Raw genomic sequence first — 16,050 nt, 5'->3', positions numbered from 1 at the left:
AACACGTTTTTTTAAAGCGTGGATGTCCTTTTAAATTCATCACAGCTTTTTTTTAACAGATCAGTTACTACTTTTATTGTCTTTATTGGTAATTTTGACTGAAATTATTGACCTATAGCCTGCAATAAGTTTTTTAAATGGATGCGATTGTAACATTTATGTCTTAGGTATGCTATTTTATTCATGATTTCGTTTGTTAACATTGTTAAAAATCATATGCCTAATAAAAGCTGTTTATGATAGATTGTCCTTCAGGATGACCTAATTATCCGAAAGGTTGGACTTATAAAGAAATAAAGATTGTTTTATGACTTAAATTGGATAACATTTATTTTATTTAAACTATTTGAATTATTTTATCCGCCATTTTTGAACAGTGCGATCAAAATAACTTGTTTATTGTTATTTACAATTAGTACATTTCTCCCAACACCTAAAAAGGTTTTATGTAAATATCCATAATTTTGTCCTTAATTAAAACATTTTATAATGTATACTGCTTGAAACAGAACTAAAATAGTTCACAGAAGGCTTTAATATATATAAATAAAGCAATATAAGTAATATTCCAGTAAATTCAGTGTTATTGTAAAATGCTTTCTTGTTTATTATAAATAATGATACTGGTTTCCAAAAAACAGTGTCAAATTCAGCTAAATGAGAAATAAAAAATGATAAATACTGACATTTTGTTTGGGTAAATACTATTTGTATGACCAGGTTTAACTGCAGTGGTGTACCGAATGTTGATGCATATCTTGTAATACAAGAGCCCAAGAGGAGAAAAAAGGCAGTTATTTCACCCCAATTGTTGATTACTTAATTGAAAACTAGGTATAATTACTAGTCGAAATTGATGAGTCTGCCAAGTATAGGTAGGGGGAATAAAAAATGGCGGCTGTTTTAAAAAATTAAAAATAATTAATTTTTTATTCGGAGCTCTATATATTTACAACCACAAACAACAATAGAAAATATAAGAGAGCATCATATAAAGTAGAGTAAATTTACTAAAATGTAAACCCTAATAGAGCTATTTACGTTAAATGGTTCTCGAGATATAGCTTTTTAAAAAGCAACATTTCATAAAAATGTTGTATGGAACGTACTGATATATCAGTAGTTACTTAATTTATTTTGAGAAATTTTCATCTCAAAAACTTTGTGACATACAGATGTCTTTTAGCACTCAAATTAAAGCTAGTTTAATGGGCCATAAAGTAGTTTATGACGGTTATTTACGTAGGAGTAGTAGTTTCATGAAATTTGCTAAAATAAATTGATTTATAGTTGTTCGGACAAATTTTCATTTGCCAAATTTATATTCATATGTGAATATCATAAAAACTACTACCCCTACGAAGATAAGTGTCATAAACTACTTTATATGTAGTAAGTTAAATTTCCTTTATTTTGAGTGTTGGCAGACATGTGTGCGTCTTATGGATCTAGAGATATATTTTTTCAAAAATCCAACATTTTATACGAACAACTAGAAATTAACATTGTGTGAGTTTATTTTGTCCAATAAAACTACTACTCCTACAAAGATAAACATAATTAACTATTTTGTAGTAAATTTAACTAGCTTTGATTTGAGCGCTGGCAGACATCTGCACGTCCAATAGTTTCTGAAATGAAGTTTTTCATAAATAAAACTTATTGTCCGAACAACTATAAATCAATTTATTTTAGCAACTATCAAGAAAACTGCTATTCTTACAAAGGATAAGGTCATAAACTACTTAATAGTACATTAAACTAGCTTTAATTTTATTGCTAATAGACATCTGTACGCCACATAGCTCCTGAGAAATTTCTTTCTCAAAATAAATTAACTAACTCCTGATATTTCAGTATATTTTTATGAAATGTTTCTTTTTAAAAGGCTATATCTCAAGAACTATTGGACGTAAATAGCTCTATTAGGGCTCATATTTCAGCAAATTTACTCTTCTTTAAATAATGTTCTTTTAGATTTTCTAGTGTTGTTGGTAGTTTTTAAGATATAGAGTTAGGAATGAAAAATTATTGTTTTTTTAAGGGTTTGAAAGAGCCGCTTATTTTTCATTCCCCCTACCTATACTTGGCAGACTCATCAGTTTTGACTAGTAATTATATTATACATATTTTTCATTAAATTAATCGAAAATTGAGGTTAGATAAATTTCTCTTTTTCTTCCCGGCTCTTGTACTATTGGGTTATGTTTAGTGATCATGTGTCATATTTTTATTATAAAACTTAAATTGCTTTATACGAAAAAAAAAAATGTCTTATAAGAAATACGTCAAACATTTTAGAATGATATTCACTTTTATAAGTGAGTATTAGTGATGATATTCACTTATAAAAGTGAATATCTTCACTAGTGCTCTCCGAACTTACGCAAACGCTCCTATTCGTTTGGAAAAGAAAAAACCTTAATGATCTAGGAAGTTAATGAAATAGTATAATGCTCTCTCTCTGTCTCTGCCGCCAGCTTCCCGGGTTTGGAAGCTTTGTATTCGGGCCGGAAGTGAAAAATAATTTTTTTCTTCGTTAAAGATGACCTAGAGATCTTTTAGTATAGGAATCCGATGCGTGTAATCCATCTCATAGAACGTACATCTGCAATAATTTTAAAAATTAGTTTCTATCACAATTAACATGGAAACGCATTTTTAAATGCCCAGAAATACTTTTTTGTGTTAAGTCTGAATCCATATATGATACCTCAGTACTGGGAAAAATTCAACATTTTTTTTTTCTAGAATGCGCCGTTTATGAATTATTTGAAAGAAAAGACCTAATTAATTAGTTAATTAGTAAGAATTTTAGAACTGCCAGGGCCCTGTTTCATAATGAAAGCTAATATTATTAGTTCATAGTACAAGTGTAGAAACTAGTGTGGTAATAATACTAATGCTTATTTTTTCATGATAGAGATGACTATTAGTGATATCACAGGAATTAAAAAATACTAAAGTACAAGTTACTATTGTACAAGTCAGTGTAATTGAATTAAGATAAATCTACAAGACCAGAGAGAAATACTTTATTTATCTATGCTGCCTAAATACATCAGGTTGCTATCTCACTCAGCATACTTATCAATCCGTAATCGGACATATATAAATTACACATACATGGTATAATCAGAAAAAAAGAGATACAATAATAAGATATAATTTTTTTTCCCCTACAGTTTCCTTTTACAATCAATTTCGGTCTGTACAACAAATACAAATGTTTCAATTCATTCCTATCTTTCTTTCTCATTTCTGCTCCTCCAATTTCACCATTTCACAATTTTTTAATTCACCCGATCAACAAATTCGCTCTCCGGAATTCACCCTCCTAGATCCTCTTCAGTGACCCGCAAAACAAATTCAATGTTAGACGGTAATGTGAGGTCAGACCATCATTCATAGTCACAGCAGTAGATCAGTTTACCAAAAACAAACAAATAGATACATTTTACGAGAATAAGACTAACACATAGATTAAAAGGAAAATATAATAAAAAAACCGGTTACAGGAAACACTTGAATAGATAAATAAGTTTAAAAAGAAAAAAAAAAACAATAGTACTAATAAAATAAAATAATTTAATGAATAAATACGTTAAAACACACAAATAGGGAGGTCAACATATTAAAATAAATAAATAAAACAAATAGTATTAATTTGTACTTTATTATGAAACAGGGCTTATCCGGCAATGCTTTTCCGTGTTCAGTGTGATAAATAAAATTTTTAAAAATTATAAAACTATTTGACATACTTTTAATACACACCAATCCTCTAATTCAAGGACTGTTAACACGAGACTCACCTGATACGAGTCGACGTTTACGAAGGAGCTGGAATAGGAACCTCCTAAATTGATTTTCAAATTTACGTTTCAAATAGAGAGGTATCATTGGATGACCTTTTTCATTCATGCCTTCAGAACATTTCTTTTTAAAAATATAAATTCATTTAAATTTTATCTAAGTCCATCCCCTATTTTCCCTTGCTCAAATGTATTTTATTTCACCTCCGTACTTCAAAAATGGCTCGTTACATAACTGTTTATTCTTTAAGATTTTAAATTCTGTGTTAGTCATAATTAGAATTTGTTTTTTGTCTTTTTTGTTCTCATACATAAGAAATTGTACTGTTGGATTATAATAAAAAAAAATGAACAATTTTAATTTTATATTATCATAAAGCTGTCACAACATAAGTAAAATATTGTTGTGATAAGTTAATGATAGTAAATACAAAAATTGTGAAAGATAGAAATTATTAATAAATTTTATGGTCACAAATAAAGATTATTTTTATTGTGTTAAATTAATTTGGGCATGATAGCTTGCATATTTTAGTAAATCAATATAACGCTGTGATGCTAAATTTAAGATTGTCCTTGTCGATTGCCAGATCGGCCTGAAGGTTGGAGATGTAATATGTTTTAACAAGGTTGAGACTGTTTGGATAATTATTGTTATTATTAATGAAATAAAAGTTTTTATTGCGATTTCCCAGATCCACAGCCGTTGTAGCCAGTGGTACGATTGAGGTGATCACAGCTCACTTTGTAGTAATCAAATCATTCCATGGCCAGTATGATCGAACTGCCGATAAGTGTAATCTGCCATCGGCGGTGTGCGTGAAACGATAAAAAGTACGTTGCATTGCTTTGCCAATAATATGGTTTCTTATGATTATGATCACTGTGGCATGATTCATTCATTCATTAGTGGTCCGATGTTTCGACAATAGATAATGAAATACCTACCTTCATATTTGTTATTAATTTTAAATTTTTTCTAGTGAAAAATTACAATTTTATCTTATTTTCCAATCACTTAAAAGAAAATGACTTTACCTAACATCTTCTATTGAAGGTTTAGAGAAAGAAAATAAAATTTGAACCGATGAGTTTGCATATGCCTTCTTTGCTCATAATTGTCATAATTAAACCTTGGACTTATAGGAAGTGTTACTTTTAAATCAAAATAATTCTCATAAAACTGGGAGACTTATTTTTTAAAAAGTAATTAACTGAAAATAAAATATTTCGAAAAAATAATAATTAAATTTTACTCTATTAAAAATTTCAGTGATGAACATACTGTTTTCTTTTATTTAACAGTAATTTTTCGTGAATTTTTAAATTGTAATTCATATTAAAATAACCACAATTGCCCTTGAACTAATTTTTGTTATGCTTGAATAATTTTTTCATACTTAAACGTGATGACCTTCAGTTATATTTTATCAATTTTTGACAAGATTTCGCACTTATGATAAATATTAATGATTTTTATCACAGTTTGTAATTTAAATAATTTTTACATGTTCTCGTGACAAGTGGTCAATTTTTTTTTGCAAAATAACTAGTAAAAAATTAGTTCGGTTTTTATGACGTAAGTCGTTTATCAAACACGTTCTATATAATTGTACCTGATTTTTTGGTGGTTTTGAAATTATTTTGGTACGTTTTTAAACTTCAACCTTTTTGTAATGTTAATAACTTATTTTTATTAGTTCAACTGTTGAACAATTCAACAATTAAAAGTACTTTGAAGAAATATTACTGTACTTTTTTAAATATAATTGTAATCTCTAAATATCGTACACTGTAGATTTATCGTACATCGCTGTCATAGATGATATTACATCATTTTTATCTTCATTCTGTGTTGCTCACGAAATAAATCTCTCCTTTGGCTCAATGTTTCTTATTTTTTTAACTTTATTTTGTTGATAATTTGCTCGTTTAGATTACTCAAATTTGTGTGTAAATTTTAACTTATGAAATGTTCGTGAAAGTCCACACTAAAATTTTTTTTTTTTTATAATTCTTATGGATGGGCCTAATACTCTTTATAATTGACACATTATATCAAGTCAACTGATATACTCAACCCGGTACTAGTAAATTATAACGTACACTTATGATGTATTGATTAATTTGTAATTACATATTTATAAATTTGGACTTGAATATTTCATTACTATGTTATTATTGTAGAAAAAAAAAACTTCCTCCTCAGTTTGTGCAATTACTCGTTTTTCTGGCCTTAATTTTGGGAATCAGCAGATAACCATCTTAAATGATTCCATTGTCTTAAATGTTAATTCCTTTGTGATCAAAACATTTTTCATCCGATACTACCGGACTGTCAGTAATATCAGAGATAATTCATTTGAGTTTTTAAACATTGGACGGTATTCAATTTCATTCAAATATCCAAGAATGCCAAGTAGGCTCATTTGATATGTTAAAAAAGTAAATAACTGATTAGCAAAGGAATTTTAATTTTTTCCTTCATCATTCTTGCTGTTTAAATACCTCATCTTATAAATTCATTCCAACATTATATTCATATACAACCTCGGCTTTAGTTAATCTGTGATTTTAATTGAAATTAAGAAAAATTTACAGTAAGTAGTTATTGTTTCTTTACACGCCAAATTTGTATTTGTAATAAGTAGTTATTGTTTCTTTACAAGATCAATAATACGAATTTTCAATGTGATGTGAAGTCTGAAATAATTAAGGGGGTGTCTAGCGACTGGGAAAAGTAAGGAAAACATCAGGGAAACCAAGAAATAACTGGGATAACTGCCGTGGTTAAAAAATTCGAATAATAAACTATACATTTTTTTTTTTTTAATCATTATAACAAGCCTAAATGCCTTGTCCTGAATTACCTGACTTTTCCCTCACTTATCCTGAGTTAAAAAATCTCTGATTTTTTTTCCCAGAATTTCCGATTTTCTCGGTCATTAGGCATCCTGGCAATTCTTCCACACTTGCATCCATGATGTATTCAGGATTCGTATTACTGATCTGGATATAGGTGTTAATTGAGACCATAATTATTAACAATTAAAGCTCTGAAAAATTAAAGTCAAGGTTGCAATTAAATATTGCACTTGAATAAATTTATAAAATGAGGCAATTAACCGCTAGAATGACGAAAATGAAATTCATTAAGTCATCAATTATTTTCCCTTTTACATACTTAATAAGCCTACATGGCATTCCAAGAATAATTCTACGATATTTGAATGTCATTGCATATCGTCCAATGTCAAGCGAATCAGATTGAATGAACAGCATTAATAAGGCAGAATTAATGCAAGGAATTCTATGAAGTTTGTTTTTTATCATTTTTACACCAAGGTGTGATAGAATATTCATTTTTTGAAATACATCCTAACTTTTTCTACGTGTTCATTTGGAAAAAAAAGGAATCAAACTGGAAAAAAAGAAAACAGAAAAATTCGGTACGAAGTACAAAAGAATTTTTTCACGAATTTTTGCTCCACAATCATACGGATGGCAGTATCATAGAATATTAGTGAGGTTCGCCCGCCTAACTCCGGAGGGCGTTTGAAACTTGGAATTATTCTTACAAATTGAAACCTTTTGATTTATCAAAAGATAAAATTATCCTCACGCCCATATTATGCCATATTTGCAATTTTCAATAAATAAAAATTAATTTAAGTATTTCATGATAAGAGGGTTATGAAGGAACCCCTCGCTAACATGTAAAACTGAAATATTTAACGCTCTGGCTTTTTTTCAAAATATTTTTCGGCGAAATTCGGCGAGGCGGAATTTCAAAAACATGTTTTTACTTATTTGCGGTAGCTCAATTATTTTTTTTATTTATTTTTGATATGCATTAATTAATTCTGCTCTTGAATTCTCTATTTTCGTGTGTAGAATTTGAAATAAATTGATTTTACTGGTGATTTTATTGTGCTTAGGCCAATTATTCGTTTTGTTCTTTTAAGTATTATATTTCTCTGACAACCAAGCTTTGATTAAAGGTCAGTTATGACGAAATCGAGTCCAAAAGGTAATAGTAATGACCGAAAAATTAAATCATGTTTTTTCATGTTTGCGGTAGCTCAATAATTTTTTTAATTTTTTTTGATAGACACAAGAAAAAGTCTCAGTTTAAGAATCGAATCACATTCGTATATAATTAAGTTCTCATTTTTTAGGCTTTTTATTATTTTTTTGATGTTTTTTTAGGAAAAGTTTTTGATATATTTTAATTGACTGAATTTGATGATTTTGGTTTATTAAATCCTTATTTTTTCTTTTTTAGTCTGAATTATATACTAAGCTGAATATCCTTATATTTGAATTGTTTGAGATTTAACGATCATATGCAACTATGTTTTTGAATTAAATATATTATAAGTGCTTACGTCACTACCCCTACTTCGCAAATGGAGTGCGTTTTCGAAGCAAATATTTTAATAAGTGAGAAATGGTATTTTAAAAAGTAATAATCGCTCCGCATATTTTATTTGAAATATTTTTCCTTTTAATTTTGATGTATTCTCTTGGATAAATAATAAATCTTATTGATATATATATATATATTTATTGATACTTTTTTTTATTTGAATAAGGTACGTATAATATCCTATTAACTGGTCATTTTATAAAGATCAAAATTATAGAGGAAACAATCTCTGAATGACGTTTATGTAAATAATCTCTGGTATGAAAAAGCCTGATCTTTCGTCCGTAATTTTATCCAATACTTCGATAAATTAGATCATTGGCGTTCAGGTAGGTATGTTTAGTTAGGATGTGTTGGAAGTATGGGCCTGAACTGAGGTTAATAATTTTAATCAAATATTTGTTTAGAATAGGGTTTGGTCTTATGTTTCTCAAGGATAAAAATCATAAAATCATCATCATAAGGATCATAAAAATGATAAAAGTCAAATTATATGAATATTACTGACACTTGAATTATTGGACTTATATAAACCCGGTAATGCAATTAAACGTTTTACATAATCGTTTTATAGCACAGGTGTTTCTCGCTCAAATCGATCAAGGTAATTTTTGAATTACTTATTGATATGGCAGGAGACTGAAGTGCTTACATCATTACCACCTTGTCATCATGAAGTGCATTTTCTGAGGAAACACTTAAAACACAAATATTTTAAAAAGTGATTTGTGGCATTTAAACAATAATCTATTTTCGTTTGTAAAATTTGAAATAAATTGATTTTACTAGTGATTTTCTAGTGTTTAAGCCAATTATTTGTTCGTTTTTTAATTATTATATTTCTCTGACAACCAAGCTCTGAATAAATAATAATAACCGAGAAATTAACTCGAATACAATTAGTTTATCCGCCATTTTTGCACAGTGCGATCAAAATAACTTATTTATTGTCATTTATAATAATTACGTTTCTCCCAACGCCTAAAAAAGTTTTTCAACATTTTAATTTATTTAGGAATAAGCCTATAAATGATTATTTTACATAGTTTTCAATTTGAAATCTTTTGTTGTTGCAAAAATTGTTTCAGCTGGAGTGAAAGCAAGTGATTATGGAAGACGATATTGAATTTCGAAGTTCTTAACCTTTCAGGCTATATTGTTTTAACATTTGCTTTTTATTATGTAAGTTGTACGTATCAAAACAAAACTGACTTCCCTGTCACGTTTGCTGATGGGCACTGCGTCTGACACTTTCCTCTTCATGCCATTTGTATAACTTATCTGTATGATGCAATCTAAAATTACTAGTTCGTTAATTACAGAAAATTAATCTCTTTTATGTAAGGGACACCGCTACTTTTAATAAATTGCTTTAGAAAGTGTTATGATTGGAAAAACTGTTCCATATTGAAAAGTTATTACTTTACGTTTCGTAAAGCTAATGTTAATGTACAATTTATGTGATTAATTGTAGGAAGATGTTGAAGAAACGTGCAAAATTAGTAGAAAAACTAATTATTAGTAACTTTTCCCTTACGAACAGACTTGCCCTAAACTTTATAAAACACCATTTATTATAACACAATGCCTATTACTAACCTTCTCTACCTCCTTCATTTTATTTTCTTCCACACTTCTACCTCCCTTTCCCCTCCCCACATTTGTTTCTATTTATTTTATTTTATTTATCCTTTTATATATATGTATGTATGTATAATAATTTTATTTATTTCTTTAATTATTATTTTGGTTTATGATTTTCTAGTATTTTTTTCCTCTCTTATTCCAGAACTGAATTTTTTTTTCGTACTTGGTACATTTCATATTATTTTTATATCTATTTTTTACCTTAAATTACATTCCATTTTCTGTATTCTCATATCCATTGTATGATATATCTGCTGTTTTTATTATTTCTTAGTTTACTGTATTATACTGTATATACATTTTGACGTTTGTTTTCTGTTACATTCATTGGATCTTATGAGCTTCTAGTTTCCGTCGAGTTCCCCACTCTTCCTACTGCTACCATTGTCTTTGAAATCCCCACTTTACACCTTCCAGAATTCAGATGAGCATCTATACTATTTCTATTTTAATGTCCTATATTATTCATTTATTTATCCATTAACTTCTATTGATCTTTCCCCTTGATTTTTATTGCACCTTACTTACACCTCATTTATTACCTCACTCTTTCATTCTTTTAATTTTACAATATTTGTTATTACTTCTTCATATTATTATTTTACTATTCATTACTACAGTGGTAGATTTGCAATTCTATCTGCTTGTTATTAGTTGGTATTCTTTTCTTAGTTTAATACGTTCCCCTTTTTATGTATTTTTTTTTTATGCTTTTATTTTTTATAACTTCATATGTATATTCATTTAGCACTGATGAAGCACAGTGCGACGAAACGTTGGGTACTAACAAAAATTTTGTCTGCTATTTTTGTACCTTTCTTGACCGCAACTCAGACCTTCCTACAATCAATTACACACGAACTATTAATAATCTTCTAAAAACAATTATTTTTTAAATATTAAATTATAGTGTCTCTTAATGGTTCACGGTCACTACTATTGTTCACTTACTCTATGGTCTATGGTTAAACATTAATCTATCAATTGAGCAAAACAAAGTATACATTTTTATGATAGAATTAAATTATGCAGGGATTATCCATCTATTTTGAGTTCTAAGAATCGCAAGATGACTCTTCCGGCCATGGACAAATTTCTTAATAGTTAATATTCAAATAGGGGATTGTTATCTCCTCATAACAGTAGTTGGTTGCAAGCTGGAGAAGGTGTAGCCGAACATAGGAGATGGTAAGACTTTCCACGTTCAAGATGTTCAGGCTGCCAAATACTTTATTAATGACGATATAATATAATTGAACAATACAATGATATTCATCTTGATATTACCTTTAACTTATATCACATTTTCAAAGCTTTATTTCAATGTATATTTATTTCACCGAGTAAACCAGATATGGTGTGAGCGGAATTGTTCAATATATTTATATAATATAAGCTTTGAATAAATTATAATATTTAATAATAATTATAATGGAGTAATTATAAAATGACTTATAAGTTTTCTTTCTTGGCATGCAGATGACCTATAATCTTTTAAATATTAATTTTAATTTTTTGTTCGCTAAGTAATTGAAATTTTTTTACAAAAATAGGCTTGGAGATTTGATTTAGCTCTAGAATGTGATGATTTATTAAAAAACATGTTAAAATTGAAATCAAATAGTGATTGTTTTTTAATTACTCTAAGGAAATGTTTTTCTAAAAAAAAAAAGTTAAATTTTTCGTTAAAAGTTCACCTTTTAATCTGATTTCTTCACTACTGTTCTGAATTAAACGATTATTCGTGCGGTAATTTTCAATGAAATAGAAATGTTATTATCATGTAATTATCGTATGAACGTTTATTTAAAAAATAATTTGTTTGTACTTATATGTATTATAAATGTCTTTTCTTTTTTTACCACATTCTGTGAAATTGTATGTCGTCGTTAAAGCAGTTAGAGATTTTATTGTTGACTCTAATATTATTTATATATTTTTCCTTAATTTTTTCGAAACATCTTTAGGCTGAAGGATTAATTTTTATTTTTCTAAAATGATATAAATATTTTTTAGCAGTTATGAGGTGTCTCAATTTAAGTGTCGATTTTTTAAAAAATGTATTTATGAATATTCCATTATCTTTGTTATGAGTATATGTGAACATATCGATGCTTTAATAGTGACATATCCGACAATTAAAAAGTTTTCATTTATTTTGAATCACACGTATCCCAAAAATAGTACTTTGGAATGAGTTTCTTTACTGGGCCTTGTTTCATAATGAAAGCTAATAGTATTAGTTCATAGTACAAGTGTAGAAATTAGTGCGTTAATGATACTAATACTTATTTTTTTCATGTAGGGATGACTATTAGTGATATTACAGAAATTAAAAAATACTAAAGCACAAGTTACTATTGTACAAGTCTGTGTAATTGAATTAAGATAAATCTACAACACTAATAGTATTAATTTGTATTTTATTATGAAACAGGGCCCTGGTGTCGTCCTACAACTGAGTGTTCCAAAGCTATTAGGGATGTCTCAAAATCACCATCATCGTCTGTGGAATACATCAAATAAAAAAAAAATTTTTTTGTCAGATGTTAATTAATTAAATTTATTAAAGCAAAGCAGGTATGGGAGCATGGGTAGAGGTATGGGAAGAAATGTCTAATTAAAATATTTCCTTTGTTTAAATCAATCGACGTTTTAAGACAATTTCCATGGTTTTTTTTCATGTTTTCTCATCGGACTAAAATCAAACAATAAGTAACCATCGCTGATTCATTCTGACAAAGAATCGAGTTATTCAGTTATCTCTGCACTCTACTAATGATATATGAACAATTCGTAAGGTTTTGTTGTAAAATAAATCGTCTCTATTCATCTGATTTCTCCAAAATTACTAATCTCCATATTATGATTATTCCTGGATTAATTATAAATAAAAAGAAATCGCAATGGCAACTGTTAGTATGATAAACGTTTAAAGGAAGTAAATACAATTTTTTTTTAAATAATAGGATTTATTAATATTTAAACGTTATCGTTAACAAATAAAAAGAAGAAGAGATGACTTGGACTTTCTCAATGTGACTGGAATTTGGGTGTGTTCTTCGTTATCTTTCTTGTTCTTATCCTTGTAGGCCGTCCGGTTGGGGTAACGTGGGGACCGGTGTAAACGTCAACATGGACGAAATCAACAAGGAGAGGTTACGCACATGGTATCAACGATTTCAATACGTTTTATAACATTTAATATAACTTTTTTTAGTGAGACTAAATCGAAGAATATTGACTCGCCGGGTTCCCCAATGCGCTATAGGATTCGAGAAAAAAAATAATATTTTTAGACCTTTTTTATGCTTTCACATATCGCCTTTGCTCTGTATTTATTTAATGGTTATTATATACTAATCTCTTTGTTTTAATGTAGAAGAACAAAAGATATTATTATCGGTCATATTAAATGAAGTGTGCAAAACATTACATAAACCAAAAGTCGCTACTAGTAAAGTAGAAAAAAATTTTTTTTAAGAGAAATCAAGTCAAATTAGGTTTTAGTGTCCTTTGAAACGCTTAAATAAGACTTATTCCTTATATCTAAAAATATTAGCAAGCTAGATGTTATATCGTAAGTAAGATGTTGGCTCCTAAAATTTCAAATTACCAATGGAACCAAAAAACATTAATTTTTCTAATTTATTGAGTGTTTTTTTAGGGACAGGTTAACATCAAGAGCTTTAAATTATTGAAAGGTGACTATGCAGTTTTAAAGAGCAAATTCATTTTATAAAACAAACATAAAATTAAGAAATCAATAAAAAGTCAATATAAAAAAACATATATACATATACGTTTCAAATTAATCCCGCAAAAAATCTCTATAGAAGTATCTGTTAGTAAAATTACTTTTGTCCTAAATATTGATCACTAGGATTTATTGACTATTATCAGATGTCACTTATATTATATTGTATATTACTAATTAAATAAATTGAATATATTTAATATCCCTGCTTTGCTTTAATAATCTAAGAAAGTTTTTTTTTTTTTTTTAATTTGGTCTTGACATGTTCCATACTGTAGACTGGAGTTTAGTGACAACCCTATTGGCTTTGGGACAGCCCGTTGGACGAAACCAGTAGAGAAAGAAATCCCAGTCTGCAATATTATTTTTGGGATACGTGAAATTCAAAATAAAATAAAATTTATTTGTCGGGTGTTCTTCTTTTAAATAAAAACACTCCAAAGAGCAAAGACGGTCACATACATACTACATTGGAACTGCTGATTGTGACAGAATTTATATCGGAGATGCATCAAAATTTTTTATTGCCTTCAGTACTGAACGAACTCATTATTCATGGCACTGACACCGACAGGACGGCCACAAAGGTGGCAGACACACACAAACAGTCTCAGACTTGACTGAGTACAAGTAACTTAATTATTTGAATCAACAAACCTAGTGAGACCCATCACTATCAGACTGATACAACATACCTACCCCTTTCTAAAAGATCAAATTTCCTCAGCCTCCTTTTCAAATGCATTATTAATGCAGAAAAAGAGGCTACCTAAACCCGTTTTCATAATGACATGAACCTTAGAAGCCACGCCTTAGAAGAAAACAAATGTCACTTGTGTTTTGACACCTCTTAACCGAGAATACCCTTAAATATGATTTTTTTTATATCAAAAAGTTAGCAAGCTAGATGTTCATAGGTATCCTAATGAAATATGATAAATTTTAGAAATTGTAGACTACCATATAAATAAATAATGATTAAGACCTATGTTTATAATTTTTTTTAAATTATAAAAGCACACACACACATATAAATTTAAAATAATAAGAACTCGATGTTATTTGATAATATAACTCCACTGACACTTCTTTAATATTCCACTTGTCCTGGCTCTTCCTTCTCGTATTTATTGAAAGCAAACTTCGCCAACTCTTCGAGAAGTTCTTCTGATTCGACTTCCCCTCCTTATCTCCGCTGTATACTGACAACAGCTGATAGCGAATACCACTCGACGATGTGGCAAGGCGAGGAGGCGATTCGTGCTCAGACCTTATCAGTCGAGAACTGTCCGTGATTCAGCCGAACACACACGTGATAGCAGCTATCACTTGCGGATTTAAACTGCCCATATCTCTGTCTTCCTTTAGTTCTAAGGTGCAGCTCCTAGCTCCTCAATCGTATGTAGTCCTTTATTTATTTAGTGCATTTCTTAGCTATTTATTTCTTCCTTCTTCTAATTAAATAATAACTTAAATTGAACATTGGCATTTGTAATTATTAATTTTTCGTTATCACGTTCTACCTACTAACTTCATCTTTTTCCTTCGAATCTTTACCTTCGTCTCGTTCAATTGATATGAAATATATAATTTAGATTACCTAGAATTCATCAATTACGCCCATTTTAAAATTTACCTAGATCTTCAAGAAAGTAGGGAAAGTATAATTTGTAATTTTTCTTAACTATTTTTCTATAGACTCATCTTCATCTTAAATCAATAAAGTTTTGTTTTCTTGAAAGGATAGTATGTTAAATATTTACTTTTTATAGTTCATATACTAAAATGTGTGTGTCTCAATATTTTTTTTTTTATTTTTAATCAGTGATATTGAGATGTTCATAGATGCTAATTTATAAATCTTTGCTTATTTTTCTCACTAAATAAATTGTGATTTTTAATTAATTAAAAATTGTGTCTGGAATTAATTTATTAATTCTGAAGATGTCATTGAGTGGTTGTGAAGTTGTGAATATGTCATTTGTGTTATGAGCAAATCTTACAAATTTTTGATTTAAAAAAAATTGCTTAAGTGATTCTAAAAAAAAAAATAATGTATGTCGTATGATACTTCATTTTATTTCAAGGTCGTTGTTTTGTTTTTTTGCGTTGAATCTGACCCTGAGAAATCAATTCAGCCAAGAATGGTGTACCGATTTTTCTTTAATATTTGTTAAATTTTAACAATATCCGAACAAAAGAAAATAAAACATACGCTCGTAATTAAAGCGTTATATATTTACTCATAAGAGAAAGAATTGGTTTATATTGATTGATTAAAAAATAATTTTCGTGTTCTTTTTACAAGGACATCTGGTTTCATAGTTGAATGTTTAATTTTGATAAATTATTGCAATTTTGTGTTCATGAACTGTTGCGTTTTTTGTTTCACTTCTTACGTG

The 16,050-nt window shown here is 28.5% G+C and overlaps 1 protein-coding gene across 2 annotated transcripts in view; it reads left to right on the top strand.

The window, feature by feature from the left end:
- The window catches only part of ATPCL (ATP-citrate synthase), a 74,992-nt gene that overhangs the window by 37,089 nt on the left and 21,853 nt on the right, over positions 1-16,050 (top strand). The window contains exon 1 of one of the 2 annotated variants that reach the window (XM_014434055.2): positions 14,911-15,046. The exons of the other annotated variant lie outside the window; for it this stretch is intronic. The gene's annotated coding sequence lies outside the window, so the exon portion shown is untranslated. Of the gene's footprint in view, positions 1-14,910; positions 15,047-16,050 lie in introns of those variants that run through there. 2 annotated transcript variants of the gene reach the window in all.

This window comes from Halyomorpha halys, unplaced genomic scaffold (genome assembly GCF_000696795.3).
Source record: "Halyomorpha halys isolate HHAL.00 unplaced genomic scaffold, Hhal_1.1 Scaffold1291.1, whole genome shotgun sequence".
NCBI lineage: Eukaryota > Metazoa > Arthropoda > Insecta > Hemiptera > Pentatomidae > Halyomorpha > Halyomorpha halys.
This window is presented reverse-complemented; position numbering and strand designations above follow the sequence as displayed.